The 9,433-nt window shown below is 51.3% G+C and overlaps 1 non-coding gene across 1 annotated transcript; it reads left to right on the top strand.

Annotated features, from left to right (window-relative positions):
* The first annotated feature begins 7,103 nt into the window (after window positions 1-7,103).
* Window positions 7,104-7,175, top strand: TRNAC-ACA (transfer RNA cysteine (anticodon ACA)). Its single transcript has one exon. It is a non-coding gene; the product is annotated as a tRNA-Cys (tRNA).
* The last annotated feature ends 2,258 nt before the right edge of the window (window positions 7,176-9,433 follow it).

Below are 9,433 nucleotides of genomic sequence, written 5' to 3'. Positions count from 1 at the left end.
GTCCTCCACGCATCGTTGCATCCAACCACTCCCAGAACTAGCGCCTCGCTCCAGGCTTGTGCGATTCGCCCTGCTGTCCTCGTCCATCCTCTCAGGAGACCCATATCCTTCCAGGACTGCAGGGCCCTGGCTGTGCCAAGCCCCACGGGGTGGCTGTACTCTTAACATCCCCGTTTTCCAGATGGGGAAATGGAGGCTTGGGGCAGGGGAATTCACTTGCTCAAAATCCAAGCAGACAAAGCAGAGCCTGGATGTGCACTCACATCTGTGCGACCTCCGAGGCCGGATGTTAGCTCTCGGGGGTCCTGCTCTGTTCGCGGGCCTCCGTCTCCCCTCTCTGTCTCCATGTTGTCCTGAGCTCACCGGCAGTTGGGAGGCAAGGGTCTCCCAGGGTGTCTGAGCAGCAGCCCCAGGCCTGGTCTCTCCCAGAGGAGCCAGGATGGGACAGCTCACAAGTGGATAGAAATCAGATTGCTGGAAATCGGAGGGGCCACCACGGAGGTCTGAGCATGCGTCTCAGTTTCCCCATCTGTGAAAGGAAGATCGGCTTGAGTGCCTGGGCACTGCCTTCCGTCATCCCCGGGATGAGATCTGAGCTCCTCAGCCTGGCCTTTGCAGCCCTAAGCTGCCGAGGCTCCACCCCCATCACCAGCCACCAGGCTTACTTGGTCCCTTCCTTCTGCTCTGCAGTTCCTAGAACAAGCCGCGTGGTTTCATGCACCCATCCAGGCTTTCTCCTTGCCATTTCCTCATTCTGGACCACTTTACCCTATGGTTCCCATGCACAAACTCCTACTCAAGCTTCGGAACCCAACTGAGTGCCACCTTCCCTTAGAAACCCTTCCCTTCTACCACACACCACACCTGACTAAACCAGGTATCAGACTTCACTGTGAAGTCTCTGAGAGGTTCAAGCTAAGCCAAGGCAGGAACAAAGTGTCAGCTACGTAGGGGGCAGTGTGCCTTCACAGGCCTCATGTTAATTTAGTCTCTCTTATTTTAAATAGTATACTTTATTTTTTAGAGTATGCTTTATTCTTTTTAAAAAAGCTTTTTAAAATTAGTTTATTTGGCTGCATTGGGTCTTAGCTGAGGCATTCAGGATCTTTCATTTTGGACTCTCTAGTTGTGGTTCTTGGCCTTAGTCGCCCCTAGGTATGTGGGATCCTAGATCCCCCGACGGGGATTGAACCCATGTTCCCTGCATTGCCAGGCAGCTTCTTAACCACTGGACCACCAGGGAAGTCCCATTTTAATTTAATTTAATTCCAAGAACCCTGTGAGGACAGTACTCTTGCTGTCGTCATTTTATCAAGGGGGGAGGCTGAGGGAAACTTAAATAACTGAGCCATTCAGTCAATGAAACAACCGAGAAAAGAATCCAGGTTGACTAACTCGAGGATCTGAAATCTTAACCATTGTGTTATTTTCCCGAAACAAAGTTAGACTGAGTGAATAAATGCATGAATCATCCTTGAACAACCAACCCACACAATGCCTCAGGACATGTTTGTAAAATGAATGAGTGAATGAATGAATGTATTCCTCTCTTTACTTAGCAAACTCCTATTCATACATCAATTCCCAGTGCAACTGCTTCCTCCTCCAGGAAGTTCTCCATGACTTTTCCAGGCACGGTCCTCCTACAGTCTCTCTTCTTCCCTCTAATCCCCTTAATCCCTCCAGACTGGAACTGTCTGTGCCCTATTTTTCTCCTAGAAAAATAGGCTCCCAGAAGGCCAATTCATATCTATGTCCCCAGTACCCTCCAGCTCAGGACCACCCTCGCAGGAGGCCTTAAGATGTATTTGCAGGTGCAGCTCAGGGTCTGGAGACCAACCAGAAGGAAAAAGAGGCTAGAACCCAATGATGAGGAAGACCTACAACACCTCAGGCTGGTCCTCCAGTAAGGAGGTGGCTGAAGCTTCAGGGCCCAGAGCAGGCTGAGTGAGCACTATGCCAGGAGTCCAGAGATAGCCGCCTCCTCATATGACCAGATGCCTCATCCCTGAGCTCCAGTTTTCTCGTTGAAGGGAAAAGGTCCATAGACAATTGGGTAGTGAATAATAAGCACATCACAGGGACTTGCCTGGAGGTCCAGTGGTTAAGAATCTGCCTTCTGATGCAGGAGACACAGGTTCGATCCCTAGTCAGGGAACTAAGATCCCATGAGCTGCATGGTGCAGCTAAAAACAATTAAAAAAAAAATTAATAATGGGCTTCCCTGGTGGCTCAGTGCTAAAGAATCCGCCTGCTAATGCAGGGGACATGGGTTTGATCTCTGGTCTGGGAAGATTCCCACGTGCCCCGGAGCAAATTAAGCCCATGCATCACAACTCGAGAGCCCAGGAGCTGCAACTACTGAGCCCACGCACGGCAGCTGCTGAAGCCCGGGTGCTCTAAGCCTGTTCTCCACAACAAGAGAAGACACCACAGTGAGAAGCCTGTGCACGGCAACTAGAGATAAGCCCGCGCAGCAACCAAGACCCAGCGCAGTCAAAAATAATTTTTAAAAAATTAATAATAAATGAGGATGCTACCTGCAGGCTTTGAAGACAGAGGAAAGAGCCATGAGCGAGGAAATGAGGGCAACTCCAGGAGCTGGGAAAGAGAGAAAGTGGGTTGTCCTCCAGAGCCTGGTGACACCCATCTCGGACCCCTGGCCTCCGGAATCATGAGATAGATGGATGCTGTTTTAAGCCACTAAGTTCATAGGAATTTGTTACACTGACCATAGGAAAATAATACCCTCCTTTTGTAGACCAGCCAGCCACTGGAGCCTTGCTGAGGGCCACACAATTGCTGAGTAGGAGGGGGTAGGAAGTTGGGGACAGGCCTCCAGGAGAGGGGGACGTCTGGACCCCCTAATGGCCAAAGAGGAGGCCTGGAGGGGGTGGCCAGGCTGTGGTGGGGGCGGGGGGGGCGCTGACTGTGGAAAGAAGAAGCAGGAGCCAGGGAGGGTGGGTAGGGAGGTGGGGTACCTACTCTGCCAGACTTCATCTTGTGGCTCCTGTGGGCTTCAAAGCGCCCAAGACTGGGAGGCAGGGGTGAGAGGAGGGAGGAGGAGGGGGTCTTGGATTAGAGCCCGCTGCCAGCCTCCCCCTCCCTTCCCCCCTCCAGCCCTGTCTGTCCTGCAACCGCCCCCCTTCTCCATCCCCACCAGCCGGTCCCTGCTCAGACCTCCTCCTCCATCCCCGGACCTTCTCCCGGTTAGTGTCCATGCCCGCAGGACCCCAGATGGGTCTTTCTACACCCAGGGCTGGCCTCACCCCTCCCCTGCTCACCCTCTGTGGCTCCCCAGCGCCCCTGGACAAAGTCCCAGCCCTTCGGCCTGCTTTTCTCCCACTATTGCCCATCAGAGCCCTCGGCTTCTCCACCCATGGCATCACCCTAAGCTCTGGGCGCTGCACCCCTGGTACCTGCTCTTTGACTGCCATGACATCTGCGGTCCTCACTGCCTGTGTCCACCTCTGTGGTGAGTCAGTCTCTCTGAGACCAAGGGCCCTGGCCTGACTCCTCCAGGGTCCCCAGCATGACCCACCACAGGGGAGGCATGTGAGAGGAGTGGGTCCGCATTTTCAAGTGAGTGAATCCTTTACCATTCTATAAACCCAGGTCCGGGGCTTCCCTGGTGGCTCAGTGGTAAAGAATCCACCAGGTTCGATCCCTGGGTGAGGAAGATCCCCTGGAGAAGGAAATGGCAACCTACTCCAGTATTCTAGCTGGAGGAATCCCATGGATGGAGGAGCCTAGTGGGCTACAGTCCCTGGGGTTGCAAAGAGTCAGACACGACTGAGCAACTAACACCACCACCACAACAACAACAAAAAAACAAAGCCTAGGTCTGGGTCAGCGTGAATCTGAGGTGGCAGGGAGGGACAGCACACCCACGGACCACGTCCAGGCCTGCGGGACCCTGATGCTGTGGCTGCTCAGTAGCTCAGTCGTGTCCGACTCCATGTGACCCCATGGACTGTAGCCCCCCAGGCTCCTCTGTCCAGGGGGAGTCTCCAGGCAAGAATACTGGAGTGGGTTGCCGTGCCCTCCTTCAGGGGATCTTCCCAACCCAGGGATCGAACTCTCATCTATTATGTCTCTTGCACTGGAAGTCAGGTTCTTTACCACTAGCGCCACCTGGGAAGCCCACGGAGGACACAGAAACAATGAAACAGACAAGGGTGGAAGACCGTCACGTGGTCGTGCCTTCACTTTATTCCACATGAACAAGAATGGGTGCCCAGAGACCCAGAGCACGGCTCACCGTGTCGCCCATGGTGCTGAGTTTGAACCCGATCCTTGACATCCTGACCCCGGCTGAGACCTCGGGCGAGGAAGTCTCTACCCCAGGTAGGCTGCATAAGGACTGGAAAGGATTCGGGCGCTCAGTCAGCAGGAACAGAACCTATGACTCGGCAGCCGCGGAGGGAAGGTTTCAGGTGTCAAGGGGGTGAGCAGTCTCCTGACAGCTATTTTCCGACATGTGATGACAGTCTGTCTGTCTCCCACGGCTGGGAACGTCTCAAACCAGGCCAGATCGGGGGCACCGCCTCCCGTCTCTGGGTGCTGAGAGACACAGAGGTGCTGATTAAAAGCGTGCCGTAACTGCATCCCTCCTGACTGGGGGGTAAGTCTCTTTCTGTGCAATCCTACTATTCAGGCTTGTCTTTCCTAGGCTGGGAGCTGCGTGAAGGGAGAGGCTACGGCCTTGAGAGGCACACTCGAATCCCCGGGAATGGCAGAGATTTATACCTACTGTGTGTCAGTACTTTGTGGGAACAGAGCGTGGCAGTATGGGGTGGAGGTGGAGGCTGTGGGTTCTGAAGGGTGGAACCATAGCCCCTCCCCTGGAATGTTGGCCCCTCCCCTTTGAATGTCAGCCCCGCCCCCCCAGGAATGTCTGCACCTTCACAATTCAGGAAGTAAAAAAAAGAGAATATTTATTTATTTATTGACTGTACAGGGTCTTGGGCTTCCCAGGTGGCGCTAGTGGTTAAGAGCCGGCCTGCCAATGCAGGACATGTAAGATTTGTGGGTTTGATCCTTGGGTGAGGAAGATCCCCTGGAGGAAGGCGTGGCAACCCACTCTAGTATTCTTGCCTGGAGAATCCCATGGACAGAGGAACCTGGCAGGCTACAGTCTATAGGGTCGCAGAGAGAGTCAGACACGACGGAAGCAACTTAGCACACTTGCAGGCGCAGGGTCTTAGTTGTGGCACGTGGGATCTAGTTCCCCCACCAGGGATCAAACCCAGGCCCCCTGCACTGGGGCCACAGAGTCTTTGCCCCTGGATGACCAGGGAAGTCCCTCTTCCTCACCTTTTATTTTTAGTGCCTAGAACCACGCCCTTCGTCTGACAGGCATTCAATAAACATAAGCGGGTGGACTAGTGGAGTCAGACCGCTCATGTCTTGGGTATCATTTACTTGCTGTGTGACCTCTGATAGGTTACTTTACCTCTCTGAGCTTCGTTTCCTCATCAAGGGGGCATAATCGTCCGATCGCCCTCATAGGATCAAGTCGCTGGAATTCTCTTGTTTGTAAAGCTCTGCACTAGGACCTGGTATCCAGGACACCTTCAACACCTGTGAGCTCGTACTTATGGGATGAATCAAGGGGTGAATCGCCCTCTTGGATCCTCATAGAAATATTTTTAGCAGGATTTTCAGTCCCTGTTTGGCAGAGTGAGAATCCGAGGCTTGGGGCATCCTCCACTTCCCTCTGCCCCTCTTCACGGAGGCTGAACAAGGAAATGCCGATTCCCAAGCCAGGCCTCACCCCCAAAACCCACCTCGCCCACCACGATGGGCTCTCCTGATCAAAGACAACAATCTCCCCAGGAGAGTCCTGCAGCCGCTGTGAAAACCACAGAGTCTCCTCGGAAGACTGCTTAACCGATTTCATTAGGAAATCAATGCAAATTAAAAACCTCGCCAGGATCCCACTATTCTCTGAGAAGGCGGAGATCAAAGAGGCTGACTTCGTGGTTGCATTGGCGAAGCTCCAGGAAACCCGAGCTCCCGGTGGAGGAGTCTTGCTAGCAACATCTAACACGCCCTCTGACCCTGCCCGTCCCCGAGGAAAGATCTATTCTAACAACAGATGACAAGATTGAAGATACCAAATATATCACACCCCCGCAGTGCCAGGCACGGAACTGAGCGCCTTACCCACAGTAACGCGCCTCATCGAGGCAGTGACTCTTTGAGGGCGGTGCTGTTCTGTTCCCATTTCACGTAGACAGAAACTGAGGTGTAGGGAATGAAAGCAACTTGACGGTGTCCCTGGTGGCTCAGACAGTAAAGCGTCTGGCCGCGATGTGGGAGACCTGGGTTCGATCCCTGGGTCGGGAAGATCCCTTGGAGAAGGAAATGGCAACCCACTCCAGTACTGTTGCCTAGAATATTCCATGTATGGAGGAGCCTGGTGGGCCACAGTCCATGGGGTTGCAAAGAGTCGTACACGACTGAGCAACTTCACTCATGCCACGCTGCCTTCATGGAGTGTTCACCAACCTCCACAGGTAGGCGTGTAACAGGATGCTATTGTGGGAGAGAGAGAAAGAACCAATTTCTTTATCGGTTCAGTTCACTTCAGTTGCTCAGTTGTGTCCAACTCTTTGTGACCCCGTGGACTGCAGCACGCCAGGCTTCCCTGTCCATCACCAACTCCCAGAGCTTGCTCAAAGTCGTGTCCATCAAGTTGGTGATGCCGTCCAACCGTCTCATCCTCTGTCGTCCCCTTCTCCTGCCTTCAATCTTTCCCAGCATCGGGTCTTTTCCAATGAGTCAGCTCTTTGCATGCTAAACTTCTCTATGCATGTGTGCTAAGTCACTTCAGTCACGTCCGACTTTTAGCAACCCCATGGACTGCACCCTGCCAGGCTCCTCCGTCCATGAGATTCTCCAAGCAAGAATACTGGAGCGGGTTGCCATGCCCTCCTCCATGGGATCTTCCCCACGCAGGAATCGAACCAGCTTCTCTTAGCATCTCCTCCATTGGCAGGCGGGTTCTTTACCACTAGTGCCGCCTTTATATTATCCACGTCTTTTCTTTTTTTGTTGTTAATTTCTGCATTAATATCTATCCATGCTTTCTTTGAGCTTCCCTGGTGGCTCAGATGGTAAAGCGTCTGCCTACAATGCGGGAGACCCAGGTTCGATCCCTGGCTTGGGAAGATCTCCTGGAGAAGGAAACGGCAACCCACTCCAGTACTCTTGCCTGGAGAATCCCACGGACGGAGGAGCCTGGTAGGCTACAGTCCACTGGGTCGCAAAGAGTCGGACACGACTGAGCGACTTCACTTCACTATGCTTTCTTTCAAACGTTAGTACATTCAGGGGCTTTCCTGGTGGTTCAGCGGCTAAGACTCCTCCCTCCCAATGCAGGGGGCACAGGTTCAATCCCTGGTCAAGCAACTAAGATCCCACAGGCCACATGGCAAATTAATAATAAGGATTCTTCCTGTGAAAAATAAAATTTGTTTTTAAAAAAACTATAGTGCATTTGCTTTATTGGTCTTTTCCTAGCCTGTTGACTTGTTTTGTTCATTTCTTGTGAGCATTTTTCCTAATTCTCATTTGTAGCTATAGCTTTTCCTCAGAGTTCAGCTTTGGCCCCACTTCTCAAGTTTTGCAGTGTTATGTGCTCGTTTCTAAGGGCTTCCCGGATGGCTCAGCAGGTAAAGAATCCACCTGCAAAGCAGGTGACACTCTAAAGGGTCGCAAAGAGTCAGATACAATTCAGCACACACACATGCTCATTTCTAAATAACTGACCCTCCAGTTTTATTCTTCCTATTAGCCCAAGAGTTACTTAGAGGGTGTTTTGAAATGTGCGAAACATTTGAATGCCTGTGGTTATTCCTTGTTATTAATTTCTAATTGTGGGTGTGGCCTGCACTGTTTCTGCTTTTGGCAATCAACCTGTGCTAAGTTTCTGACTCAGTCTATTCTTGAGGAAAATGGAGACTATCTTTGCAGGACTCTGATTTGTTTTAAGGCTATAAAGTTCATTATTGAGACAGCTAGGACATTTCAAATGTGGATTGGTTTCATTTCTTTCTTTCTTTCTTTTTCTTTTTTTTTTTTTTGCTGCACGTGGACTTTCTGTAGTTGGAGCGAACAGAGCTACTCTTCCTTGCAATGTGCAGGCTTCCTGCAGTGACCTCTGCAGTTGTGGAGCACAGGCTCTAGACGCATGGGCTTCAGTAGCACATTGGCTCAGTAGTTCTGGCTCTTGGGCTTAGGTGCCCCTCAGCATATGTGGAATTTTCCCAGACTGGGAATCAAACCTGTGTCCCCTGCATTGGGAGGCAGATTGCTATCCACTGTACGACCGGGGAAGTCTGAATATGGATTGTTAATCAGATAATATCAGTGTTAAAGCTCTTGAGGTGGTGATGATATTATGGATATCCTTAGGAGACTCAGATTACAGAATGTGCAGATAAAATGGCATGATGTCTGCACCTACTATCGAAAGGTTCAAAATATTCTAGAGGTGCCTCTGACCGCTGAGTCCATCAAGAGAGAGCAGCTGTGCTGCGGGCTTCTTCCCTTGGCCCCGCCAGACTTCACATCTCCCTGCAGGTCTGTTCATCCGGGCGGATACGTCTCAGTGCATAAGTGTGTGTGTGGAGAGATTAGATAGACAGGTGTATGTTTAAAGAGAAAGATACACAGAGAAGTAGACAGAGAGGAGACACTGACAGAGAAAGACAGAAATAGAAGCAATAGAGAGATACACAGATGAGAAAGCAGTGGGGAGAGGGAGAGAGAGTGGAAGAGAATATATATGGACATGGGCAAATATTAACGTTTGATAAATTTAGTTGTAAGTTATACTGTATTATTCTTGTAATGGTAGATTTGAGCTGTTTCAAATGAAAAAATTCAGAGGAAAAAGGCAAGCCAAAAAAAAAAAGAGAGAGAGAGACAAGATTTAGGGACTTCCCAGGTGGCACCAGTGGTAAAGACTCCACCTGCCAATGGAGGAGACATAAGAGATGCAGGTTTGATCCCTGGGTCGGGAAGGTCCCCTGGAGGAGGGCATAGCAACCCCCTCCAGTATTCTTCCCTGGAGAATCCCATGGACAGAGGAGCCTGGCGGGCTGCAGTCCATGGGGTCTCACATAGTTGGACACAACTGAAGCAATTTAGCATGCATGCACTGGTGGTCCAGTGGTTAAGACTCCAAGTTTCCAAGGCAGGGGGCATAGGTTCAATCCCCAGTCAGGGAACTAAGATCCCACACACTGCATGGTGCGGCCAAAAAAAAAAAAAAAAAATTTTTTTTTTTAAGATTTCTTTTAAAAGTTAGGATAGAGGTTATCTCTGAAGGAGATGGAGGAGTGGTTGGGAGGGAGAGGAAGAGGGATGCTGGGGCTGCTGACGGTGCAATTCCATAATGCAACGTTGCATGGATGTTCCGTTC

Source organism: Budorcas taxicolor, chromosome 18 (assembly GCF_023091745.1).
Source record: "Budorcas taxicolor isolate Tak-1 chromosome 18, Takin1.1, whole genome shotgun sequence".
Classification (NCBI taxonomy): domain Eukaryota; kingdom Metazoa; phylum Chordata; class Mammalia; order Artiodactyla; family Bovidae; genus Budorcas; species Budorcas taxicolor.
This window is presented reverse-complemented; position numbering and strand designations above follow the sequence as displayed.